General features: G+C 36.8%; 1 non-coding gene and 1 pseudogene across 2 annotated transcripts; both read right to left on the bottom strand.

Moving 5' to 3' along the window:
* Nucleotides 1-2,394: 2,394 nt before the first annotated feature.
* LOC120090655 (ERAD-associated E3 ubiquitin-protein ligase HRD1B-like) lies at nucleotides 2,395-15,361 on the bottom strand (annotated as a pseudogene). Its single transcript, XR_016524272.1, has 10 exons — nucleotides 14,780-15,361; nucleotides 14,615-14,678; nucleotides 14,474-14,526; nucleotides 7,506-9,227; nucleotides 6,815-6,992; nucleotides 5,235-5,384; nucleotides 4,945-5,146; nucleotides 2,980-3,130; nucleotides 2,543-2,821; nucleotides 2,395-2,443 (listed from the first exon to the last, which is right to left on the bottom strand). The product of XR_016524272.1 is annotated as an ERAD-associated E3 ubiquitin-protein ligase HRD1B-like (transcript).
* A 9,990-nt stretch (nucleotides 15,362-25,351) lies between these two features.
* On the bottom strand, nucleotides 25,352-25,458 carry LOC150032596 (small nucleolar RNA R71). Its single transcript, XR_016524933.1, has one exon. It is a non-coding gene; the product is annotated as a small nucleolar RNA R71 (small nucleolar RNA).
* Between the last annotated feature and the right edge of the window lie 449 nt (nucleotides 25,459-25,907).

Raw genomic sequence — 25,907 nt, 5'->3', positions numbered from 1 at the left:
TATTTCTACAATATAAGTAACCTCAACGTTAGATATTTAGGTAGGCATTTTTTATAATTTTAAAAATTCATAGATCAAATGTACTTATTTAAAAAAACAGAAACTAAGAAATGTATGTTTTGAACAATGTGAATAATAGAAACCGAGATTGGCACGACATTGGTTACCTTTCTAAAATGTCCACTTCCAAACAATCAATGCTTTCATTTCATGCGCATGTGAATTCATTTGCTTTTCAAAAAGCATCTTTTAGACTAAGAAAATAGAAACCAAATCTTCTTTGAATAATAAACTCTTCTTTTCCTACCACCAAAAAAAAACAATGGTTTCAATATTCTTTTTTGACCATCGCATAGACTGCTTCAAAAGAGCACCAAATTCAGCATTTACAACCAACCAACCAATACGGCAAAGGGGAAGAAGACTGCTGCTAAAACTTAAGTGCATCTTCTCTATACAATAGACAGACATCTATATGTCACTGTGAACCTGCAGTCTTGTATTATTACACAATATAATTTATGCACATTTAATCTATCTTACCACCCTTTCGGTTTTTCCAGGTCGATGAGAATCTGATGAAGATGATGACAGCAACGGTGACGGTGACTATGAGGGTACGGAGGATGCTATATTTTTCCCTCTCTTGGTTTACGGAGAAGTTGCAGCTGATTTTGAAGGATCAGCTGGCAAATATGAAATTTTGAATTTAAGAAAAGGACAAAAGCTATTGACACAAAAGGTGGACACTCCTAAATAAAAATCTTCAACCACATCCAGCTCTGTTCTACTGAAATTAGTTTGAATAAATACAAAATTATTTATTACGAAGATATCTCCCAACTTATCACATGTTCCTTGTCAATTAATTTGACTAAATGGCTCGTTTCAATTTTTGCTGACCTCTAGTTTCTAGAAAACTAGTAAATATAGAGTTGTTTAGAAGAACTTTATGCTTTTCTGAACAAAAATCTAAAACAAGTTTATGTATCATTTTTCTTCCTTCAAAACTACAAGCATTTCCTCCTCTCAACCTCTCATTGAGGAGAAATTGGACGAGATCTACAAAGCATACAACTCCAAGGGCTTTGAAAAATACACAAATTTTTTAACCGAATCCATATGGATCTCGGTGAAATTTCCAAGGTCCATCGAGGAGAAGTTGTTTGCGATCTATGGAGAATAAACCTCCAAGCCCCAGGGGCTTTGAAAAATAGGCTTTCCTCCAAGACGCAAGTCCTTTCTGAACTCAATCCACATGGCTTTCATCAAAAGAGTAGACTCACTTTGATCTAGGTAGTTTACAAGGAGATCCTGCATGACTTCTTATTATACTTCATAATTCCAAGGGCTATAAAGGAGAAGTTGGAAGAGGTCTTTAGAATTTTTCTATTAGAAGGAGCCGACCAGAGAGGATCACGACTTAACTAGAAATTTAGATGAAAATCATGCAAGGAAAGCACATCAGAGATTGGGAACTTGGTTTGTAAAAAAAATTTCTTTAACGAAATATAGTTTGTAGAAATATCACACCTTTTAATCCTTTTTTTTTTTTTTTACCTAGAACAAAGCCTAAGGTAAATATTTCTTGAGCTTCAAGAAATATCCTTATGGTGTTTCCTCTTTTCTAAAAACTTTGGATGTTGAAAATCCTCAAAAGAGATAAACTTCCTTTCATGGTTGGTCACTTTAGGGAGGACTAAAACCTTGTTCTTTATCCAAAGAATCTGTGTGTATGTCTTAGAAGATTTAAACCATTTCTGGCTTTGCCCTCTGCTTCTATGAACTGGTGTCGGTTTTGGCTAAATTTTGGCATTTTGACGATTCCTTCAACTATTAAAATAATGATGGAAAGGCTTTCTTGAACCCACTGTTCGACATAAAAGCTAATTATTCAAGAAAGTATGATTTGTTGTCATTCTAAGGAATGCTTGATTAGAAATAAACAGGAAAAGTTTCTTGGATATAATATAAATAGGTCTCAAAGGAAGGTCTGAGATTTGGCATGTTGATCACAAACGACTGTCACAAACTGGGCCTTTCTTTGGAGGGCTTACTTAAATCTCTTTCGTAATTGTCCTATTCTCTTGATCACAAACGACTAGGGCTCCTTGTAGTGTTTTTTCTTTTAACTGTTTGGGGTACCTCTTGTTGGTTGGCCCCAGTTTTATTAAAGCATAAAAGTTAGCTTCTTGTTGTTGAACATTAGAGGTTCAGGAAACAGCACAGATGTAAAAACCAAACAGCGCTTCAGTCAATCCAGGACAACGAGAGAGAATCAAGACCTGTTATTCTGATCATTTGAGTTCTCTATGGACATCGCCTAAGCATGTGTAGTGATCTTGATTCGTGAGTATTTACCCATGGTCATGGCCATGTGTGCATACTAGTAAACTACTGTTCACGTTTTTCCCCCCTCCCCTTTTTTCCTTCAAAAACTGAGCTAAAGATATACAAGGGCCCAGCAACAAGAGCCCAAACAAAACCTGACCAAACAAGACAGTTCACAAGGTAATGTTGATGCTACAATTAAATAACATACCTCAATCTATTGTTGAAGAAATCTTTCTTGAGCTCAAGCTGTGAACCTGATACATTTAGATTAGTGCCCAATCCATCCGTATTGTTTCCAGTGCCCTCTCATGGCTGAAAAGGAACAAAGAGATTTTGGGGAAATTGAGTGAAGGACAGGTTTGAAGGGCCGCCAGGAAATGAAAAGTATTGTGGATGTCTATTGGGAGCTTGTTCTCCATTCGTTTCTGTATTGTTGGGGTCAGGCAAAGGTCATTCAACCTGAGGAACTACTGCATATCCAGGAGACCTGTAAATAAATAAACAAATAAAAATAAAAAATAAAAAAATATCATACTCTTTTTTCTCTTTGCAAAGGGAGAAATGGCCTTAATGTTAGTAAATTTTCTAGATCAGCGAAAAGGAAAATAAACCGGGGATCACATAGCTTGCAATGAAAAGGCATACCATACTAATGTGCTCACAAAATGATAAACTTATGATTTCTCATATATTGAAGCAGCAGCTGCAGCAGCTCGGACTCTAGCCAGATGATGATTCAAATTATCATTAGCAACACCAGTACCACTTCGTGCAGATGAGCTTGTGGTTCCTGTTCCTGTTTTCAACTGAACGATCAGTTCAGTCATTGTATCCAGGTTTCAGTATGGTATACCTCCATCTTGAAAAAACAATTAAATGAAACCCAAAGTTCCAGATTGGGGTCAACTTTTATTAAAGAAAGCAGATACACTGAAGGGAATCCTACAAACATGCACCAAACAACCAAACATTTAACACTGTTAATCCAAAGCAATGAGATCATATAAAAGACTTCAAACAGTTTTTTAGGTAAAGCAAAGCCTTTTCAGTATCTCCATAGAAAACTTGGAAATTACTCCCACACCTTTTCTAACAAAATAAGAAAATTAGAAACAACACAAGAAAAAAAAAATGAAGCACCCAATTTTTACAGAGCACCAGAGGTCCAGTTCAAGAATGATCGTCCATTCTCAAAGAGATATTCTGAAGTTCATAGATGGTTCTAGATTTAAACTAGTTCCTTTAGAAGAGATTGAATTGCTTAGACACAAAAATATACAAAACAAACTACAACTTTAGGGACTATCTCGTAAGAGTTGGTCTCTTGTCTATTTTTCATGTGTCTCATTGGGCTTCAATCTATGGTCTTTTGTAATTATTCTATAGATATAATCTTGTATAGTTGGAGTACACATAGAGGCAGTCTCCTTTTTGTGGGCTGATTTTTTGTACCGTGTATTCTTTCATTTTTTTCCTCAACGAAAGCTGTTGTCCTTATCAAAAAAAGTACTCTCTTAAGAAAAACAATCATGAAAACAGAAGAAATAAGAAAAGAGAAGAGAGAAGAGAGAGTCAACACCCAGGAAATGAATCGTGAGAGAGGCCCAAATTTCAACTCACACTGATGGTGAGGTTCAGTACATAATATATAGAGAGAGAAGACTTGCAAATACTGATAGCTTGTTTTTGCATGGTTACTTCACAGCCAATATATCTTTTTTTTAAATGAAAACCACAACTTTCATTGAGAAAAAAAATGAAAGAATACATAGGCATATAAAAAAACAATCCCACGGAAAAAGAGAGCTCTCTTTACAAGAAGACACTCCAACTATGCAAATAATTCCTCTAGAATAGTTACAAAAAGCTTTCAAAATCGAAGTTCATAGAGAAACATGGAAACAAACAAGGGACCAAACTTCCGAAGAATCCTTATCCACTTCCTAAGCACTCTCTTTAGTCTATGACCTAGATTATTTTCAAAACTTAAACCAAATTGGGTACTACTCATAAAAAAAAATAAAAATAAAAATAAAAAAACAGAGAGATGCAGGGGAAGCATTTCACAAATAAAATACTACTCGTAAAAAAAAAAAATAAGAGATGCAGGGGAAGCATTGCACAAATAACTGGAAAAGTTGTACACTGCGAACTAATTTGTAGGAGACATGGCAGGTGGAACTGATATTTTCCTGTCCCTAAAACATTGAGGAGACTCATATTCCATAGCATTGCACAAATAACTGGAAAAGTTGTACACTGCGAACTAATTTGTAGGAGACATGGCAGGTGGAACTGATATTTTCCTGTCCCTAGAACATTGAGGAGACTCATATTCCATATCTTTAGGTTTTTGAATGTAACATAAGCAACCTCAAAGAGTACTCCTTTAGCTTATTTTAAAAAGAACTATGTCCTCTAGATCATTCGTGCATTTCTTCCCTAGTCGACGTTTCAGTTTCCTCAAATGAAAGATTCCAGAAAGGTCCACAACCAGATGAAATATACATGGAAGAGATTTACAGAACTGGTCAGATTAAAAATTGTACAAGATGTAGGACCGGTTAGCCAGACACTAAATTGAATTCAACTTGTTATTAGTGCAATTACCTTGTTGGTTAGCATCAGACCGCACTCCATGATGACTGCCTGCTGTGCTTGAACCTTTGGGTGGTACAACAAGGGCTCTCTGCAAGTGGGACAAGTATGTTGTCGCTCCAACCAGGATCAATGGACTTGAAAAAGATGTCCACATACTAGTTTCTTCGCAATCATCATCTCCTCACGACAAAGAATGCATGTTGCGTCATTTCTGCAATTCCATAGAAAGAATTTTTGTGGCTAACATAAAAGTACAGGAAGCATCAAACACACAACAAGTTGACTAAGCTTGGACACACAAATTGAGTTCTTCAGGCGTTGCATCTGGAAAATGATCATTCATATTTGAATTGATCTTTCTATAACCGATGTAATCTGCAATGCAAATCCTAAAATTCCTAAAGTTCTCATAGAGCTCTCGGATCAAGTGCAAAGGCACACCATAAGTCCTACAAGAGCAAAGTTTGTCAGCAGAATAAAGATGGGAAATGGGGATGAAGTTAATGTGGAGGTAACTTCAAACATTACTTTTAGTTCAACAATTGCAACAATTGTGGGGTAGGAGATCAAACCATCGACCTTTGGAATGGTAATTGATGTCTTATCCACTATGCTAAAAATCATTCATATTGAAGACAAGAAAGTTGTATATTCCTTGAGCTTTAGTTAACTTCCTTATCTCCTTATTATGTATTAAGAAGTTAGTGCAAGAATATACTAGGGAAAAGGAAAGAGCAGACGATTCGAAGTTCAAAAGAGAACCATATAAATGAAATGATACTTAACTTTCTATGATGTTTACAGTCTAGCAATATCTTTAAAAAAAAAAAAAGAACTCCAAGAAATAAGTGGTCAGACTAGAAGCAAAATCCTTTTTTAATGCAATATGTGCATGTAAGCAGAAAGCTATGCCTCTTTCAATCTTAAAGGGACAAAATTCAGATGAATGGAAATAATAATGATGCAAAGGAGATCCAAACAAACAACAAATATCATATCAGTCATAAGACACTCCTGCAATGACTTATGAGCCATCTCCCAGAATTAACATGAAAGCAAAATATGATAGGCATTGATACATGCAAGGACACAAATCCCATAATATGGTCCTCTCGGACGATGGAGGTTGCTTTTCTGAACTGTTCATCGCGTCCAACCTTGATAGGACCAGGGCCATCTGAGCGGACATACTCCCCATCCATTCCTTCACCTCCTTTGATTGTAGGTTTATCTTTTCCTCGATCTCCATCTGTTTTTCCTCCATAGCTACCATTCGAGCTTCCATTTTTTCCACCATACCCAGGTAACCAGTTGATAAACTTAGAAGCTTTCTCCTTATTTTATTAATAAAGGGGGACAATTCAAGAGCTCCCCTTCCCTCCTCTAAATCCCATAATGAGATTGTTACACCAAAATCTTCTCTACCTTCTCATGGCCTCAATGACCTACCCTCACTTGTGGAACACCACCCCCCCCCCCCCCCCCCTATTTTTCTTCCTTTCCTCACATAACTAACAATATTCTTAGGGCCCACTTCTCTTCCATTACATTTTGTAACATTTTCCTATCTCATTCTCTACCTTTTTTATGGTTTTCTTTCTTCTTTCATACACTTTTGTTATTAGGGGCTATCAGAGTCATCTCCCACAATTAACATCAAAGCAAAATATGATGGTCATTGATACATGCAAGGACACAAATCCCAGTAACCACATCTGATTTTTTTGGTTTGCATAGTATTTCTCGAGAAGAATCAGAATCTGACTACTTTAACATTTGGACATAGGCAGTATGAGCACATCTATGCAGAAAGAGATGAATTCTGAACTTCCAGTTCACAAGAATGGGATAGCTTAACAGGTGTAGCTTGATTACTTACATGAAAATCATGAGAAAGAAACACAAGTACATCGACAAGTGAAGTAAGTCTCGGATAAGTTCCAAATAAAATGTATAGACGGGTTTCCTTTTTCCATTGTCCCTCCATGAGCACATCACTGACATAGAAAATATATTTCACAAACTTTGACACAGCTGTTGTCACAAGAATCATATACCTAAAAAACAAGACATTGAATTTATTTTATGATGAAATAAGAGCCTCAAAGGGCCACAGTAAAGCATAATAGGATATTTAAAAACTTAACTCCAGTGAGCAAAGACTGCAAGACAGTACTCTTATAGCCATAAATTCTCCAAATAAGATCTTAAATATCAAATCTAAACAATAGTTTGTGAGTTCATCTAACATATCCTTGATATCTCTGACATACTGCCTTGAAATTATTGCGGTGCCAAATGTTCAAAAATTTCCATTATGTAAACATCATAATTTAAGCTTGTATAAATACAGAATCAAGATATAAACCAAATTTCATGACCAGTTATAGCTTATAAATCTCATCACTGATTGGAAAAGAATTTTGAAATCCATTGTATAGACTTTCCTCTTTTTTAATTTCATCATAACAATGAAATATCCATGTTTCTTATAACAACAACAACAAAAAACAAAAGACAAACAAAAAAAAAAAGGAGAGATATATACTTGGTGGAAATTTAAAACTTATTCAAATGAAAAGAAGAGGGAAACCGAGGCCTTCCTTGTCTGTATCAGAGATTCTATCGAATTATAAAAAAACAGACTATCTAGAACAAAGAGGAAGCCTAAGAAAAAAACTATCCGGATATGACACAACAATGGCACTGATGGAGTGGTTTCCATGTATGCAATCCTCTTTTGAGCCAGCCAATGCAAAGCTTTGATCAACAACAAAGCCATGATCATACCAAGGAATGCAACAGAAAAATCTTGCCGGAAAATAGAAATGGCAAAGAGGATTCATCAACTCCTTCCATGATTGCTCGTTGAGCCTCTCAACTTCTGCTTCTCTAAGAGAACCAAGAAATATTTTTTTTGTTAGTTGCCACAAAATGCACATGATGATAAACCCATATCGAGAAGAAGCACTATATTTATCTTGGAAGTCGATAAATAGACCAATGCTGGGTAGAACTGCCCTCTACTGTTGAAGGCATGACAGATAACCACTATGGTTGCAATGAAACCAATCCCCGCATATGTTTGCAGCTTCATCATTCTCTACTGCACTGCCATATGAGAAGTTGAAACGACAGCCAAATGAAACAATTATACGAGGCTAAAATACCATCATTACCTATCCTGAAAATATTGTAAATTAGTTATGTGTACGTAAGACATTTAAAATCAGAAGTAATGCATAAAGAACCTTGAGAATGTAAAGATTTTCCTTCTCTAAGCTATCCGAGCTTTTCTGGATTGGGTGCAGGAAAAGAAGGGAATTTTCAATGATAGCATCATCATTGAATCACCATCATGGAAGATGCTCAAAGCTAGAGGAAAAAATCGCAGAAAATGGAGAACAAACCGACCCTTAGGTCTTAAGTATCCAATTCGGCAACCTGGTTAACTTGATGAGTTCCCAGGTCGTAATTCCCACTCAAAGCCAAAAGCACGAGACAAAACAGACATTTTATTGTACAAATTCGACTGGGATTAATCTTCCTAGGGTTTACAGAAGTAACTTGATTTCCAGCGATCTGTGTTGAGTTTGTCGATTGCATCACACCAAACAATTGATAACGCCAACCGGACAAGGAATTTCCCTCTCCAGCCCTAACATTTGTTCTTTATCGATTCAGGCCGTGTAATGTTTTTCTTGCAACATGATCTGACTAAAGTTGGTAAACCAGAAACTCGTAACATTGATGTTACAGACCCAATTGTGACCGAGCAAATCCACAAACATCAACAGATAAGTTGTTTTAGGACATGAAATCTTGCCTGATTGATCGATGACTACAGCTGTCTATGGTCGGCTAGATCTCGACGGCAATACAATTGGAAATCAATGACGATTAGACGAACGAGGGGAAATTCTCCAAAATAACCCCTTCTTTAAGTGTAACAACCCAAATCTTTTAAAACTCATTTACAGGATAGTACTCCATGCATGCATGAATTTCAACCGTTTAACTCTTAAAGTTCAGAAAGAATGAAGACTTTTTATTAAAAATGAATGAACTAAACCAAAATCATAAGTTCAATAACAAAACACCTTTTTGGGGTCCCTTTTAAGAACATGAGTTATTAAGAAAAATAATAATAATTACAAATCTCATTCAAAAGACATTTGGACTAAAAAAGGGAAAACCATGGAAAGCTAGTGTCATGTGCGGAAGCGATGATCAAGTCCCTTCACACAGTCACAAATCCTCTTTGTCATGCATCGGTTCATCCTTGTCCTTACCTGAAAAACATAGCATACGAAAGGATGAGTATAATTACTCAGTAAGTGGGTCACTACTGGGGGCTAGGCTTTTCAGTCACATACATTGAATGTCATTCAATTGACGGGTCTTTTAGCCATATCATAACATTATTGCCTAACTAGGTGAACTTGTTGATTTTCCCAACTTAGGTCTACAAGCACATCTTTTTTTTTTTTTTTTTAAAAGGAAACAAGTCTTTTTATTAATACATAAAAAGAAAGTACAAGAGTTGTGTACTTAAATCAAATTGATACATAACTAAGGATCAAGAGGTGCACCCGAACATCTCGACTAGATTGACACCCCCTTAGCACCCTCATCACTTCCAAACCAACTAACTCAAAGAACAAAGATAAGAGGAACTCTTACAAAGCAACAAAAGAGATAATGTATACAGTCCTCAATAAACATAATACAAAGTAAATCAATAGCAAAATCCTAAGTTGCAAGACCACACTAGGCTGAAAAAAGAGTCCACTAGCTTTATGCTTCTGTCAGTCCAAATGGATGAAAGCTTGCCAATTTAAACAAATATCTTATAAAGAGTATGTTGCAAATGCTTTAGATAGAGAGCACCATTGTGAAGCATTAAGTTTGGCAGCCTCAAACCGAGCAAACCAATGGGTTTCCTTATCTTGGAACACTCTTTGATTTCTTTCAAACCAAAGTTCAACGAGCAAGGCTTTTACAGCATTAATCCAAAACAGATTTGAAGATTTCTTGAGAAAAGGCCCAATAAGGATCTACTGTACATTATTCCTGAAAACGTTATCAAAGACCCAACAAATAGTGAAGCTTTCAAAAAGAGTTCTCCAACAATTTTTGGCATAAACACAGTCAAAGAAAATGTGTTGGAGATCTTCCCCTTCTGATTTACATAAAGCACATTGATTGTGAGAAAGAAAATGGGAAGGCAGTTTTTGTTGTAAAACTGAAGAACAATTTAGGGCTCCAAAAAACATGATCCAAAGAGGTGTTTGCCAGTGATTGTACTGTGAAGGAACCACATGCTTCTAGGGACCATGTACGAGAATCTTGGCAGTTCAATGGTTCTTTCTTGGACACCAAGGATAACAAATTCTGGAGTTCTAAAATTTCTTCTTCCTTTAAATGCCTTCTGAAATATATGGACCATGAAGAAGTTTGAGTATCCCAATGATTCGAGACAGAAACATTCAAGACCATGAAGAAGGTCTAGATGCACATATCATAGGCATAAGTATAAACATAGGTAGTGTCCCCGAAGGTACACAAACATAGGTGGTGATCTCGAAGGAACACAATCATAAGCATAGGTAATGAACCCGAAGAAACACAATCATAACATAAGTAGTGAACCCGAAGGAACACAGTCGTAAGCATAAGTAGTGCTCCCATAGGGGCACAATCATAGGATGTGCATCTATACCATTGGGAGTGTCAACAATCACCTACCTAACTAGCATACATCAATCCTTCAATAAGCATAATCATAATAACATAGTTGCATGTCCATTACAGTCAATCTTTTCATGGCAGTACACATCAGTCATTCCATAGGCCAAAGCATGGTATTAATATCCACACAACTTCGCATAAGTCCTTATACATAGAGCACTTGGATCGAAGATGGTCCAATAGAAGAATAAATTACCTCGAAATTTAAGCCCAGAAGTATTCAAGCAAAACAATCTCCAACATATCCTGAATTAAAACCTACAACATAAATCAAATTTGAACTTAAACCTTCATGTCCTAGTTCCATTCATCAATCTATTCAAATGTTACCCAAAATGTTGTTTGATCCGAAACTGCTTCAAATCCCTCAAAACAATGTGACCTTAATCCAAACACAAAACACTTAAGGTTCATAACTCAAATAATAGCCTCAAATACAGTTCAAAAGGTCTAATTAACCTTAATAACTTAACCCAAAACTCGTTAAAACCTTAATGATCCTGTTGGATGGTACATTGAACGCTTCAATACCTTAACCTATACTCCAGACATAAGGGGTTTAATCAAAATCACACCAAGTTTCATATGTAAACCAAAACAATCAAGAAACTCTTCTCGAATTTCCGTTAAAACTTACCCAATCAAAACTTCGACGAAACCCATGGAAGCAACGGTGACTGGTGGTGAGGCACCGATGCTCGGACGACTAGCAATCTAGAGGTACTAAGCAACAATCAGTCGATTGGTGTGCTGGGTAGAAGCTCATGGCAATGTGTAGTTGCAAATAACGGCAAAACTTCCAATGCAACATCTGAAACTGAGTGCGACGACAAGTTGTTACAAACGGTTGGGTCACAGGTCAGGTGAAAGAGACCCACGACAACCAGGTCTACACGGCACGTCAGAGAGTAGTCTGTACATGACAACGACGAGCGGCAGCTGGTACAGCATGCAACCTGAGAAAAAAGAAGAAAAACTACGGGGGGGGGGGGGCTTTTTTTTTCTTTTTTTCTTTTGGCAAAACTCTAGTTACTTTGGTTCTGACTTAGTCAAACTTAGTTCACCAACATTAAGCCCAACAACTTCCCAATTTCACTCTAACAAATATCCACAAGCCCAAAAAATGACTAAATGAACTCAATACAATCCTATTAAGGCTAAAAAAAAATCCAAAACTAAAGGGGATTAAAACCCAATAACTTAAGGAAATTAATTTAAATTCACATAAACCTTGGGAATGTTACATTCTTCCCCCCTTATGAAAAGTTCTAATCTTGAAAAACCTCTAGTACTTTCTTCTCATCTCATTCTCATGTTCCCGAGTCACTTCTTTAGACCGTAGATTTTTGCAAAGAGCTTTCAATGGCGCTATCTCCTGATTACGCAAGTTTTCACTTCCTTTGTAAGAATTGGGTTATCATCCTCCATATAACTTAGATTCTCACTCAGATGCAAGGGCTTGAAAACCAACACATGAGACTGATTTTCCAAATACTTTCTTAAAATAAAGGCATGAAAGACGTTGTGAACTCTATAGAGTGACAGTGGTAAAGTAAACGATAAGTTACAAGGCCAACTCGCTCTAAAATCCCAACGGCCCACTAAAGCATGAATTTAACTTCCCATTTTTTGCAAACCTCATAACACCTTTCATAGGTGCTACTTTCAAGAACACCTTATCCTCTATATCAAACACTAAATCTTTGTGTCTAGTATCGGTTTACCTTTACTATCTACTCCATGTCGTTTGCATTCTCGCTCTAGCCTTCTAAATAGCCTCATTAGTAGTTCACACGAACTCCAGTTCCAAAAATTTTTGTTCACCAACTTCACCCTAATAAACAAGAGACTCATAACTCTTTCCATATAGAGCTTCAAACGGTGGCATGTCAACTATAGCCAGATAACTTATTATAAGCAAACCCTATAAGATGTAGGTGTGAATTCCAACTCCTTGCAAAATCTAATGTACAATTACATAACATGCCCTCTAAATTTTGGTTCAAACGCTCGGTTTGACCATCGATATGCGAGTGAAAAGCTATACTGAACTCTAATCGAGTACCTTGCACTTTCTCATGAAGTGTTACAATGTCCTTCATATACAACTATAAACTCAAGAGAAATTGAAAATCAACAATACTTTTAACACATTCACCCTACGAATTGTCACGAGCTTAAGAAGTCTTATTTACTAAAAACATGTATTTGAACTGGTTGTACTAGCATAAAAAAAAATCTCTCTACGTGCGGCAGAGCAATTGGCCATACTATATACAACGTAATCTTAGAATACATAATAGAGCAAATTTAGTTAACTGGAGATGGCTTCCACTCTAGTCACGTCAATTATGATGCTCTCCTTAGCAGCTACATGTCTGAGAAAACAACTTTGTCCAATTAAGTCTCATACTCATTAGAAACTCAACATAAGGCTTTCTATTACCAAAGGTTGTAAAACTTATTCGAGATAGTCCTCATGTTACTATTTAGTCCAAAAATAATTGCATCTCATTGTATCAACCCTACCACGAAAGAGTTGAGAGATCTTTTTGAAACTACGGAAATCTTTCTGAAAATGAGGTTCCTGAAGTTCTTGGATACTATAGAGCATTAATCAATCTAAAACACATCATTGTAACCTTTATAATAACCGTAACTAATCCCTAAAGATAGTTTTCAAGATAAAAACCTTCTTGATTCACGAGTCTATCTTGATAATATCCATCTTGATAGAGTCAATCAACTCACCGTTCATGCAAGAAGAAACATATTATTTGTGGCACTCTAAGTCTAGGATCCATAATTTAGAATTCAAATTTAGCACTCGAATGTCTCGACATTCCCCTGCATCCCCTACGACGTGGCTATGCTACATCTTCGTCTCTTAATAGTTGATTCATTGTTGCGTGGATCCATTTTCTTCCTTGATAAATAAAATTAGTGTGCTCCAAGACGAAATATAGGGCATACGAAGAATTTTGCTGAATAGTTCATATTTTTGTAACTTGAGCTACTTCATCTGATCTATAGCAACTTCTTGCTATCAACTTAGCTCTATTATCAAATCTATCTCTTGTGCCAATTATGATATTGGAAGATCTAAATTATTTAAATACTAACAACACATCTTATTTACTTCGCCCTAGATAACTTTCATTTTCCAATCAAACTGAGGTCCGCTAGTTTCTAGTTATAGCTTGTGTTCAAAGTCACGATCTCTTAATCTTTGCTAACGGCTTCAATACTTTACCTTTTCGCTAATAAAACCTCAACCTTTCCTTTCAGTAGTCTCGACAACTATTGCTTACCAAATTCCACTTAAAAGTTTAACTTTTCCAACTCTTTTGCAATTTCCAAGAACAAAAATTATCTTTAAACCCCAAACCCTAGTTTCCCTACTTAAGTGTAATAATTAGTAAGTAAAGTAAGATTAAGAGTAAGTTAATATTATGTATGTAAGGAAGAAGCTTGAGAATGAGTGGAAAGGAAGAAAATTCTAAATGTTGGAAGACTTGCACTCGGGTAGCTTGGTGGTAGGCAAAAGAAGTAAAATAATGGCTTAAGTGTTGGAAAAATGCATGGAGGCCATGGGCATTGGTCTTATCTGTAGAGGTTAGGCAAGTTTAGAAGAATAAACTACCTCAAAATTTAAGCCCAAAAGTATTAAAGCAAAACAATCTCCAACATATCCTAAATCAAAAACAACATAAATCAAATTTAAACGTAAACCTTTAGGACCTAGTTACATTCACCAATCTATTCAAATGGCTCTAATTAATTTTACCCAAAATGTCGTTTGATCCGAAACTGCTTCAAATCCCTCAAAACAATGCGACCCTAATCCAAACACAAAACACTTAGGGTTTATAACTCAAATTACGGCCTCAAATACAGTCCAAAAGGTCTAATAACCCTAATAACTTACCCAAAACTTGTCAAAACCTCAATGATCCTGCTAGATGGTACATTGAACGCTTCAATACCTCAACCTATACTCCAAATATAAGGGGTTTAAGTCAAAATCACACCAAGTTTCATATGTAAACCGAACCGATCAAGAAACCCTTCTCGAATTTCCATTAAAACTTACCCAATCGAAAATTCGACGAAACCCATGGAAGCAGCGGTGACTGGCGGTGAGGCAGCGACGCTCGAACGACTAGCAGTCTAGTGGTAGTGAGCGACAATCAGTCGATTGTTGTGCTGGACAGAAGCTCAGTGCAGTTGCAGACGACGGCGAAACTATCCAATGCAACGTCTGAAATAGAGTGTTACGACGAGCTACTACGAGCGGCTGGGTCACGGGTCAGGTGAGAGACCCACGACGACCAGGTTTACACGGCGCGACCAGATCTGCACGGGCGGGCGTGTGCATGGTGGCCGCTGGCGTGGAGGGAGGGGGCTGACCTGCGAACGAACGGAACTCAGACCGGCGACAAACAACGGTCAGTTGCGCATCGGAGAGAGGAGAGGCCGTTCATGACAACGGCGAGCGGCAGCTGGTACAACATGCGACCTGAGAACGAAAAAAAAAAAAAACAAAGAAAGAAAGAAAAACTACGGTTGGGGAGGGGGAGCGTCTCACGCGTGAGGAAGAAAAAGGAAATTGATTTCTTCTTCTTTTTTTTTTTTTTTTTTTGGCAAACCCCTGGTTACTTTGATTTTCAAGTTCAACATTAAGCCCAACAACTTCACAATTTCACTCTAACAAATATCCACAAGCCAAACAAAATAATATAGTTAATGTTTTTAACATTTCACTAAAAAAATAATTAAAAAAAAAGACTATTGGTCTCCCTATTTTCATATAAGTGGCTATTTACAAATTAGTTTTCACCTGTCCATGCATACTTCTCTCCCCCAATAATATATTTCATATATTCTCTCCCCATAATTCAGACTTATTTCTTTCTCTTCCCTCAATGGTAGACGAAGGCGTGGGCGAATTGATGGCTAATAAGAGGTGACATGAACGACTTGGGACAAATCGATAGCGCGGACCATGAGGGATGTATTGCGATGACAGGTTGAGTAGATTCGATTGACGGTACGACGAGGCAAACAAATCTGATCAACGACAATGTGGAGAGAGATCTGTGGCGGCCATGGCCAAAGAAGAAGAGATGAAGATGGAGGGTTATATATTATAAACCCCCATATGAAGATGGACTTTATTTTTTCCTATTTTATATATATATGTGATATTTTTTTTAGCTTTTGTAGGAAATTTGATATATAGTGTGATATATGTATTGATTCATTTTTTTGATATAAATGAGTGTTTTTTTATTTGGACTATTATGATATATATACTATGATGTAAATGAAATTTATGAAGATTTATATATTGTAGTATATTTCGTATATTGGTTTATATGTGATTTATGTCGAGCATTGAGTCAATCTCTAATTTGTAAACCGTAATATATTTCATATATTGGTTAGAATATTTTCAAATGTCTAACAAAATGTTCTAATGGATATTTAAAATAATTGTGAATCCGTCAAAATGTTCTAAGGTATATTTAAAAAAACTAATAAATTGATATGTACAAATAAACAACATAATATATTACATGTACAAGTGAACAATCAATGAAATACACATAATAACAAAAATCAACATGAAAAACGAAATAGAAAATAAAATCATATTAAATGTCGTTTTCTCTTTCCAAATGAAAATGAAAAAAATATATCGAATGCATTTTATCTCTAAAATTGAAAAGGGAAAAAAAAAACATAATAAATGCATTTTCTCTCCCCATAATAAATGCATTATATGGTGATTTATGTCAAACATTGAATTTATATATTGTAGTATATTTTATATATTAGTTATAATATTTTCAAATTCCTAATAAAATGTTCTAATGTTTATTTTAAATAACCATGAATCTGAAAAGAAAAAAAATGAAACCTATGAAAATAGGAAAAAAAATCATTAAATGTATCTTCTTTAATTGGATGATTAATTAATTGAATAATTAATTATTTATTTAATTAAATATCACATATTTAATTTAATTTCCCATTTGAATCATATTAAAAAAACATTTCTCTCATTTAACCCATAGTTTTAATGCACATTAATTTTAACCTATAGTTTTTTAATATGAATCTTACTCATATTAAATTGATATTTGAACTCCTTTCAGATATTTCATTATCTCATTTATTAATTTTGCATCATATTTAAAATTAACAATAAAGTCTAAAATTATACTTTATATTAAAATGTATCAACAACATTAAAAAAATCCCAATTATGAATTTGAACATTTCGAATTCAATTTAATGACAAATTACTTCGATACCTTTTACAAGCTAGGAAGAGGACCTAATGGACCTGCAATCAAAAGCTTCAACGATGTGAGATTAATTAGCTAAACTCATTAACCAAATTAATAAATATTTGTTAATGGTGGGTACACTCTACTAAAGACCCACATTTGTACTCTCCTCACTACATATATGTTTTTGTATCCACGGATATAGACCAATAACGACAAGTTAGTCATTCACAAGTGTTTGTAACATCAACTAGGTCAAATTACCATTTTACCTTTGGGTTACCTCTACATCCTTAAGTATCAGTGCTCATCTAATAAACAACATGTTGTTTATGGTCCAACCATTAAACATAAACCCTTATCGAGGCAATGAAAGGGTAGGACCCTTTGTTCAAGTCTCGGAGACACCACTTAAGGGAACACTCATCTACTTACCCTGAAGTCGGGAAAGTGAGGGTGGTCATTCAAATTGTAGAAACCAAACCGAACGGAACCGAAAACTCAGTGAAACCAAAAAATGCGGTTCGATCCGGTTTGAGAAAATGTTGAAATCGAATTAATTCGGTTAAGTTCAGTTTCACTTTCGAAAACCGAATTTGAAACCAAACCAAACTGTTTTTAACTAATATTTATTTATTTATTTATATATTTAAAAAAGGAGTAAAACCGTATCTAAAACCGAACCGTTTTTAATTTAAAGATAAAACCAGATTTAAAACTGAACCGAACCGAACCGTTTTTTAATTAAAAAAGAATATAACATAGATTTTTTTAAAATGCCAAAGCTGAATTTGAAACCAAATCAAACCGCATATATGCAGTTCGGTTCGATTCGGTTTAAACCAATAAATCGATTTGGTTTGACCACCAAATCGAACCGTATCCACCCCTACGGGAAAGAGTGAAATCCATCTCGTATGATTACATTCCTAGCTACCCACTCGGTCTTATCCTCAAAATGGTAGGAATATTGACTCGACGAACTAACCACTCTCACCCGTACAAATCAAAAGACAATTCCTCATGAACAGGAGTTCATAATATATGCTCTAGAGTAAGACTAAGTTGCCTAGGTCATTCTATTGAAATAGAAACCTAACTAGTCAATGGAGTAACATCTAATGGTTACTATTTCGCGGTCTGGTTTTGTGCAAACTCATTGCACGGGATACCCCCACTCATGTGTCTTCTGCATAAATGCGTTGTATCACTGCATTTGTGTCAAATACAAAGTGGGTCGTGTCCATAGTGTTACTGGGATAAGATACACAAACTTAACCCTATACTATGACCCTCTAGGTTGTATTTTGAATATTGATCCCTATATGTCTCTACATACAGTTCAAGATTTGTAAGACAACCTAGGACATTACTTTATTGGATTTTAGGGTTAATAAGACAAAATTAAATAAAACATCAATAACATTCATTGATAAAAACATTTATAACTATATTAATGACAGTCATTTAATTACATTCACTATCTACGAGTTTTAGGGCATAAAACTCAACACTTTCATGATCAGTAATAAGGAAGACCTTCATTCTTTTAACGGGTGAAGATATGTCTAAAATGACTTTATTGGTGTCTAAGGTACCAATGGTAGTTCACAGGAGTAGAAGTACGACACCATCATCTCCAATCCCAATGGCTCAAAATGTACCTTTAGTCCACTTACACCTTGATTTTATACCTGAATATGACGCGAGTTCAAATAATGTGCAATCGTTAAGTCCATTGAATGACTGAAGGAACCATTGAAGGTCCTTGAGTGGAAAACAGGATCAGACCCAAACTCAAAATCTATAGAATTATAATTTTACAACAAACACTTATGCATCTAATTTATAATTATAGCATGCTTAAGAAAATTACAGAAGAGAAAAAAATGGGTTTAGAAAGCCTTACCTCTGAATAACCGTTCTTTATGAAGAATCTCTAAAAAAAAAGGGACACTACCACGATGTTACCACTATATTCTCTAGATGAAAATCCAAAAGGTGTAGACTCTGGCTATTTTGGATGAGAGAGAATTTCAAAGAGAAAAGGGGAGGAGAGGATTGTGTAGCAGTTGGAACTTACAAAACCTTTCTGTAATTCAATTCCATGACGAAAAAGATGAACAACCACTATTCCACACAACTGGCCTCCCACTAACGTAGTTGGGAGAAAATGGGGAGGGAGTTTTTTTTTTAATATAAAAATAACAAATAAAATAATTTTAATAAATACATTAATATATATTTATATAATAACTACTTTATCATATAATATATATTAAACTATATGTTATATCAAATATAACATATAACCTATAGTTTAATATTGTATTCAATATAATATTACTTATAGTTTAATTCTCTCAACCACGATATTTAATATAAATCTTATTTATATTAAATTTAATTATATGAATTCAATTCACATAATTAATATTTGAATCATATTCAAATATTTAATTTTCTCTCAAATAAATTTTATATTATAATGTATCAAATACATTATAGTAATTATATCATATAGAATTAAATTAAATTAATCGTATCACATATAATTAATTCCCTCAATTAATTTGAAAAATCCAAATTAATCTAAAAATTGATCATCGTTAATTCCAATTGAGCTACAAAGGGGACCTATGGACCTGTAGCTTGAAGCTCCAACGGTACGTGAATAATTAATTAAACTTTTTTAATTTTAATATTCACCATCCATTAACTATCGAGCACTCTACTAAAGACCGATAACTGCACTCTTCGCACTACACATACATTTATGTTTTAATTGGATATAACTAATCAATAGTACAATGACCCTTCACAAAATGCTCGTAAGTACAACTGGGCCAAATTTATCGTTTTGTCCCTGTAGTTATATCTAACTCCTTAAGTACCACTGATCCTATGACGCCCCAACAAAAAAAAAAGGAAACAATAAATAACATAGGTTTGTTTTGTGATTTTGGGAATTAGGGTTAGGGGAGGAGGGAAATATTTAAATATGCCTTTACCTCCTCGATATACGTGCAAGTCAAAAAGGAAGAGAAAAAAATAAAACTTTTTTTATCCTCCTTCACGCCGAGAGACCCCTTCCCCTGTCTCTTCATCTCCCAGCCATGCAAGACTTGCAAGGGGTCGATCAATCTAGCCGCGACCAGACACAGACGTGCTCAAAAGTTTCAGACGTCGTCGCCTAGGAGCTTCAGCCGCGATCCAATCGGGAACCCTTAGACGCACGTCGTGCGTGCCGTCAACGAGCCATCCACGATCGAAGCTCCGCCATTCGTCGTTCACCACGTAGCTTCATCGTCGTCGTCATTGCGATCGGTGCCTGCGACAGTCTTCGTCTAGGCAGCTTCAAGGTCTTCTCGTGTGGCCTCTGTTCGCGCACTATGGGGTAAGATCCTTGGTTATTTTTTTGGTCAGTTTCTTAGTTTCTTGAAAGATCTTGGTTATTTGGTGTAATTTTGGCTTGACGATTGGTCCAATGTTGAATTTAGGGGACTGAAGTGGAGGTTCTAAGGCGTTGTAGCAACCGTCAAAGTCTTCATTGGTCCTTTTTGGCAAATTTTGGGTGTAAATTGTGTGGGGATTGTTGAATTAATTTATATAGATTTTAGGGATTTGCCTACAAGTTGAACTGTGTGTTTATGGTTGGTGCTAGAGGCTTTGATTCAAGCCTTTGTTAAGTTAGGAGGAAGGTTCAACTGCTCGTTTGCTTTTTCTTAGGCCTAAATCCAAAGTAAATGATTTACTACCTGTTCGCCCCTAAACCCAAGTATGCATTAAGTATTGGTTTCTACATTGGCTTGGAATAATTTTTTTTTTGTCATGCTTGTTGGTCAGTTGAAATTTTTGGAAGTTTACACTTATGTCATGGAACTTCGATAGTATGTGTTGTTGCAGTATTTGATTGATGAATAAATTGTGAAACTGTTATGAAACTTAAGCATGATTTAAGACTTGATTGTATGTCCATGCCTATATGAGACTTTAGTGACTGTTAGCACTTCCATCGGGCTATGCACTTCGCATATTGTGAGCCTTCGGGCCACACCTTATGCCTACATACGATGTTCCTTTGGGTTCACCACTTATATTTATGAGTGTGCCCTCCGGGGCCACTATTTATGAAAGCATGCCTTCGTGTTCGCCCCTTATGCTTATGCCCATGCCTACGATGCCATTGTGCGCTCGAGTCCGATAGGAAGGCTAATAGATCACTAAGTGGGTCTATAGTAGGTTGCTCACTAAGTATACCTATATACTCATTCTTTTCCTTTCATATTTTTCAGGTAAAGGTAGAGATAGACCGATGAATGATAAGAGGGATCCGTGACTTTGGCCATTTGGACATGTGTCACTTCCGCACTTAGGTTTCATCTGATAGGGTCTGATCTAAGAATTTAGTATTTTAAAATTTATGGATATTCCTTTATCTCATTTGTTAATTTGTTTAATTGATATTTATTTTAAATTTTGGGTCAGGGATACCCCGAACGGTGTTTTCAGGATTTATCTATTATTTAAGTTTATCTAATGAAATAAAATTTTTAATTCTTTTATTTAATTTTACTTCGAGGATTTCATCGTCAAACCTATGCATGCACCTAGTAGCTTTCTAGAAACATAATAGAAATCTGGGTCGTTGCAGTTGGTATCAGAGCCAAAGTTTTAGGTTCTGTAGACTAACTTACATCGTGAGTCCAAAATGTTCCTATGGCCACAAACGGATCTTTTGTCGTCGTCAAGTATGTCCCTTAAGTTATCTAGGGAATTTTGCATGAAACTTTACCTATTGTATAATCATATTTGACGGGTTTCTCGGCAAGTGTTTTGTTAAAGTTTCAGTGTGGTTATTAGGTATGGCACCGAACTGGAGGAAGGGGTAGTTGAGGTAAGAATGTTATTAGGGAGCAGAACCCTAACGTACAAGACCCTGAGGTGCAAAGCCAAGAAATGTGGGACCCGTCGCCTTTTGATCGCAAAGGGTTATACCAAGGAGCGGGCCTCGAAATTCGACCATGACCCCGTCAGACCATCACCCTTAGAGATTCTAGCAGAGTACACTGCCATGGCTGCAACTATTGGGAATGTCGTCATGCGAGCTGTGGTAAGGCAACTAAGGGATTTTGTGGCCGAGCAGATATCTCAGCATGCAGAGTCGCTGCAGGTGCCACCCCCACCGGCCCCAACACCACAAGTTCATAATCAAGTCAGAGTATCGAATCAAATTGTGGCAGGCCCTTCCGTGGAGGCCGAATATCTAGAAGATTTCAAGAAGTATGACCCTCCGACGTTTAATGGGTTCCTGAAAAACCCCACTAAAGCAGAGTTGTGGTTGTCCACTATGGAAGGGATTTTTCAGTACATGAAGTGCCTAAAAGAGCAGAAGTTACAGTGTGTTGCCTCTGTTCTCGTCAATAATGTCAAGCATTAGTGGGGTTCAACTGAAAGAATGATAGAAGCTAATGGGGCTAAACAACGTGGGACCAATTCAAAGAGCAGTTTTACGAGAAGTACTTCTCTGCTCACATGAGGTACAGTAAGCAGGCCGAGTTTATGAACCTAAAGCAGGAGACCATGATAGTAGAGGAGTACGAGGATGAGTTTGACAAACTATCTTGCTTCGCCCCTGATATGGTGTCTATTGAAGCAAAAAGAGCTGAAAGATTTGTGCAGGGATTTCAGGATGGGGTGCGAGATATTGTGCAAGCTCTTGAGTCTCCCATCTACGTGACAGTATTTCGAGTGGTAGCACGAGTAGGCTATCCTTCAAGGATAGAGTTCCTGAAGTCTTTGACGGAAGAACTTGCCTCAAGTCAGAAGAGGAAAGCTAAACAGAAAGCATCGGGGCCTCCGTAGAAGGTTCAGAGGACAGGTCGCTAAGAGACATCAAACAACAAGCTACTATTTCAAGAGGAGTTTGGAGAGATAGGTCGGCGTGCAAATCATATGGGAAGCTCATTAGGGACGTTGTCTGATTGGCACAGGGACTTGCTTCAGATATAAGCAGGTTAGGCACACGGTTGACCAATGCCCTAGTAGTGGTTCTGGGAGTATGGGGGGTCAGTGATAACGGGCAAAAATGCAAGTTATCATAGTGCTAAGTTCTTAAACAATGTTGGATTGCGTTGATAAAACATGTTAAATTGCGTCCATCAAGCATCAATTTCATAATATTGCAGTCGCATGCGTTCAACGCATAGGAACAGTTGATTTTTGTATTTTTATGTAGAATATGCGTTAACACAAGGCAAGAAATGTGATCATAGAAAATCATCGGTCGAGCGTAACTTCACCGTAAGGCTTTGCAATGATTGTGCTCGCAAACATTCGCCCGAGAAGGATTGCTGCAATTAGGTCAGCGCAACATGGTGGGCACATCTGGGTGAAAAGCTAATTAATTCCGATGGGACAGAAAGCTGATGACAGTCAAATCCGAATTAAGTTGACAGCCGATAACGATCACAAGTACATTCAGCTTTTCGGTAACAAATATTCGGCACATCAGTCAGGAATTAAAGTCATTCCATCTGGACGATCATGAGAGATAAGTCGATGTTCACCTTGGATATTTTATAAATACTAGAAGCATCCTTCAGAAAAGAGGTTGACGAGTTCACGAGTTCGGTTATTCTTTGTTCCACATGTTTGCACGCCTTTGTTCATAGTCTTCTTTCATTTTAAGGCAGAGCAAGAGAAGAGTGGTGACACCGGAGATCGCTCAGGGCAACTCGAGAGAGAACTTTGGGGTGTAGAAGCAGAGAGCGGGCCAACTCTCACAAGAGCGAGATTATCTTTTGAGCACGAGTAGAAAAACAGTGTAAACGCCTGGGCAGCAAGAGATTGCTACCAGGCTCTTTATTTTATACTTGTATTGTTATTTTGTACTTTATCTTCATATTTATACAATGGAAGTCCTATTTCTACATCTGTTCACTCTCTTAATATGCACGAGTAACTAAACTAGTCGAATAGGTTGAGAAGAACTAAGCTAACATGACCTAGGAAGTTCATTGTTTACGATTGTCTTGTTTTATGCTGTGCAAAACACCCCTTTAGAGCTCTCGAGAGAGAGTCTGAAGAAAGAACCTAAGACTCGAGAGAGTCAAGTTAGAATATAGACTCAAAAGAGCAAGATTAGAATTGCATAAACAAGAGATAGGGACTTAGAGATAAGCTCTATTAATCAACCTACATCACATGCATCCTAGAGATAGGAATGATATTATGTGGTCGCCTTATTTGTATGTGTGTTATCCTGTCATCGCATAAATAAGAATAAAGGCTTATGTATAGGTCCTATAGGCTTATCGCATATATCGCATGCGTTTTAGCATTAGAAGTCGTAGCATTCGCATCGAGAGATGGTTTACTATTGTATGCATGTTGCATGGTCACAAAGCACGAACGCATCCTAGGAAGTGTTAGCCAAAATCCTTCTCAACCCGTTCACCACATATTCATTGCATCTCCCGTTTACCAACTATTTTCAAACTCCGGCGCAATTGTTATTTTTCTTCATTAATGCAATCAACAACAAACCAACAATTTATTTATTTGGTTACCATAAGGCTTTCATAAAAATCACCAACGCAACCTGTTTTCACAAGTTCCTGTGTTCGACCCTGGACTTACCAAGAAACTCAGAGGAATTTACACTTGGATTCCGCTAAGGAAACTTGAGTGTGCAACGCAATTTCACCAACGCATATCATCCACATTTTCACTTCATAAAATTAAGTATCAAGTTTTTGGCACTGTTGCCGGTGACTTCGGCAAAATAGAGTGCTAACGATAATTTTTCTCATTTCTTTGCAGACTCTCAATCTCTGGCGAATTACGACAAGGAGATTGAGAGAATGTTTAGAAGGAGATTGTGAGACCACTAATAGCAACCACAATCAAATAAAGAAGAGATCGCGTAGCAGCCTGGAAACGGAGAACCAAATGATAACAATGTCATGGCGAATCCAATCCTATTGGCAAACAATCGCAATAGACCCATTAGGGACTATGCATCGTCAAACCTTTATGATTTCTCTTCAGAAATCATGAGGCCTACCCTCAATGGAAGACGATTCAAAATGAAGCCGGTGATGTTACAGATGATCCAGACTGCAGGACAATTCTAAGGAAGGCGTAGCGAGGACCCGCACACCCACCTCTGAAGCTTTATTGAAATCTGCAATAGTTTTGTGTTCCTGAATATCTATGCCGAAGAAGTTCGACTAACTTTGTTCCCATTTTCTCTCTGTGATTAGGCCAAGAAATAGGCGTATTCTCTCGAGCTGGGAGAGATCACTTCTTAGGAACAGGTCGTGGAGAAGTTCATGAAGAAATACTTTCCACCTACTGAGAATGCCAGACGAAGGAAACTGATTACAAATTTTGAACAAGACATGGACGAATCGCTCAGTGATGCCTAGGCGAGGTTTAAGAGGTTGATCAGGGACTGTCCACACAATGGGTTGCCAGACTGCCTTCAGATGAAAATTTTTTTATCGTGGTTTGAATCCTGCTTTGCAGACCACTGCCAATGCGGCAGCCGCTGGTGGTCTACTTGATAAAACGTATGACGAGGCGAAGAATATCTTGAATCGCATCTCTAAGAACCATGAAGATTGGAGAGAAAGTGACCAGAGATTGAGACTCAAAGACAATGACACAAATAATGGTGCTATTGTTTCACTACAAAACCAGATGACCGCAATGATGAACTTAATACAAAGAATTGCGATCAGCAGCCCGACACTGCAAAATGGGCAAATCAACACAATCAGTCAAAACACCGCAAGGGGTGTGACTTGCGGTGATGGGCATGTGATGGAAGATTGCCCGAAAAATCCACAATCAGTTTACTTTGTAAAGAATAACCCCTTTTCGAACACCTACAACCCCGGGTGGAGAACCCACCTCAAT

The sequence above is a fragment of the Benincasa hispida genome, chromosome 11 (genome assembly GCF_027475165.1).
Source record: "Benincasa hispida cultivar pf3 chromosome 11, pf3_genome.v1.1, whole genome shotgun sequence".
NCBI classification, from domain to species: domain Eukaryota; kingdom Viridiplantae; phylum Streptophyta; class Magnoliopsida; order Cucurbitales; family Cucurbitaceae; genus Benincasa; species Benincasa hispida.
Note: the sequence above shows the minus strand (reverse complement) of the source record. Positions and strands in the feature narration are given on the sequence as shown.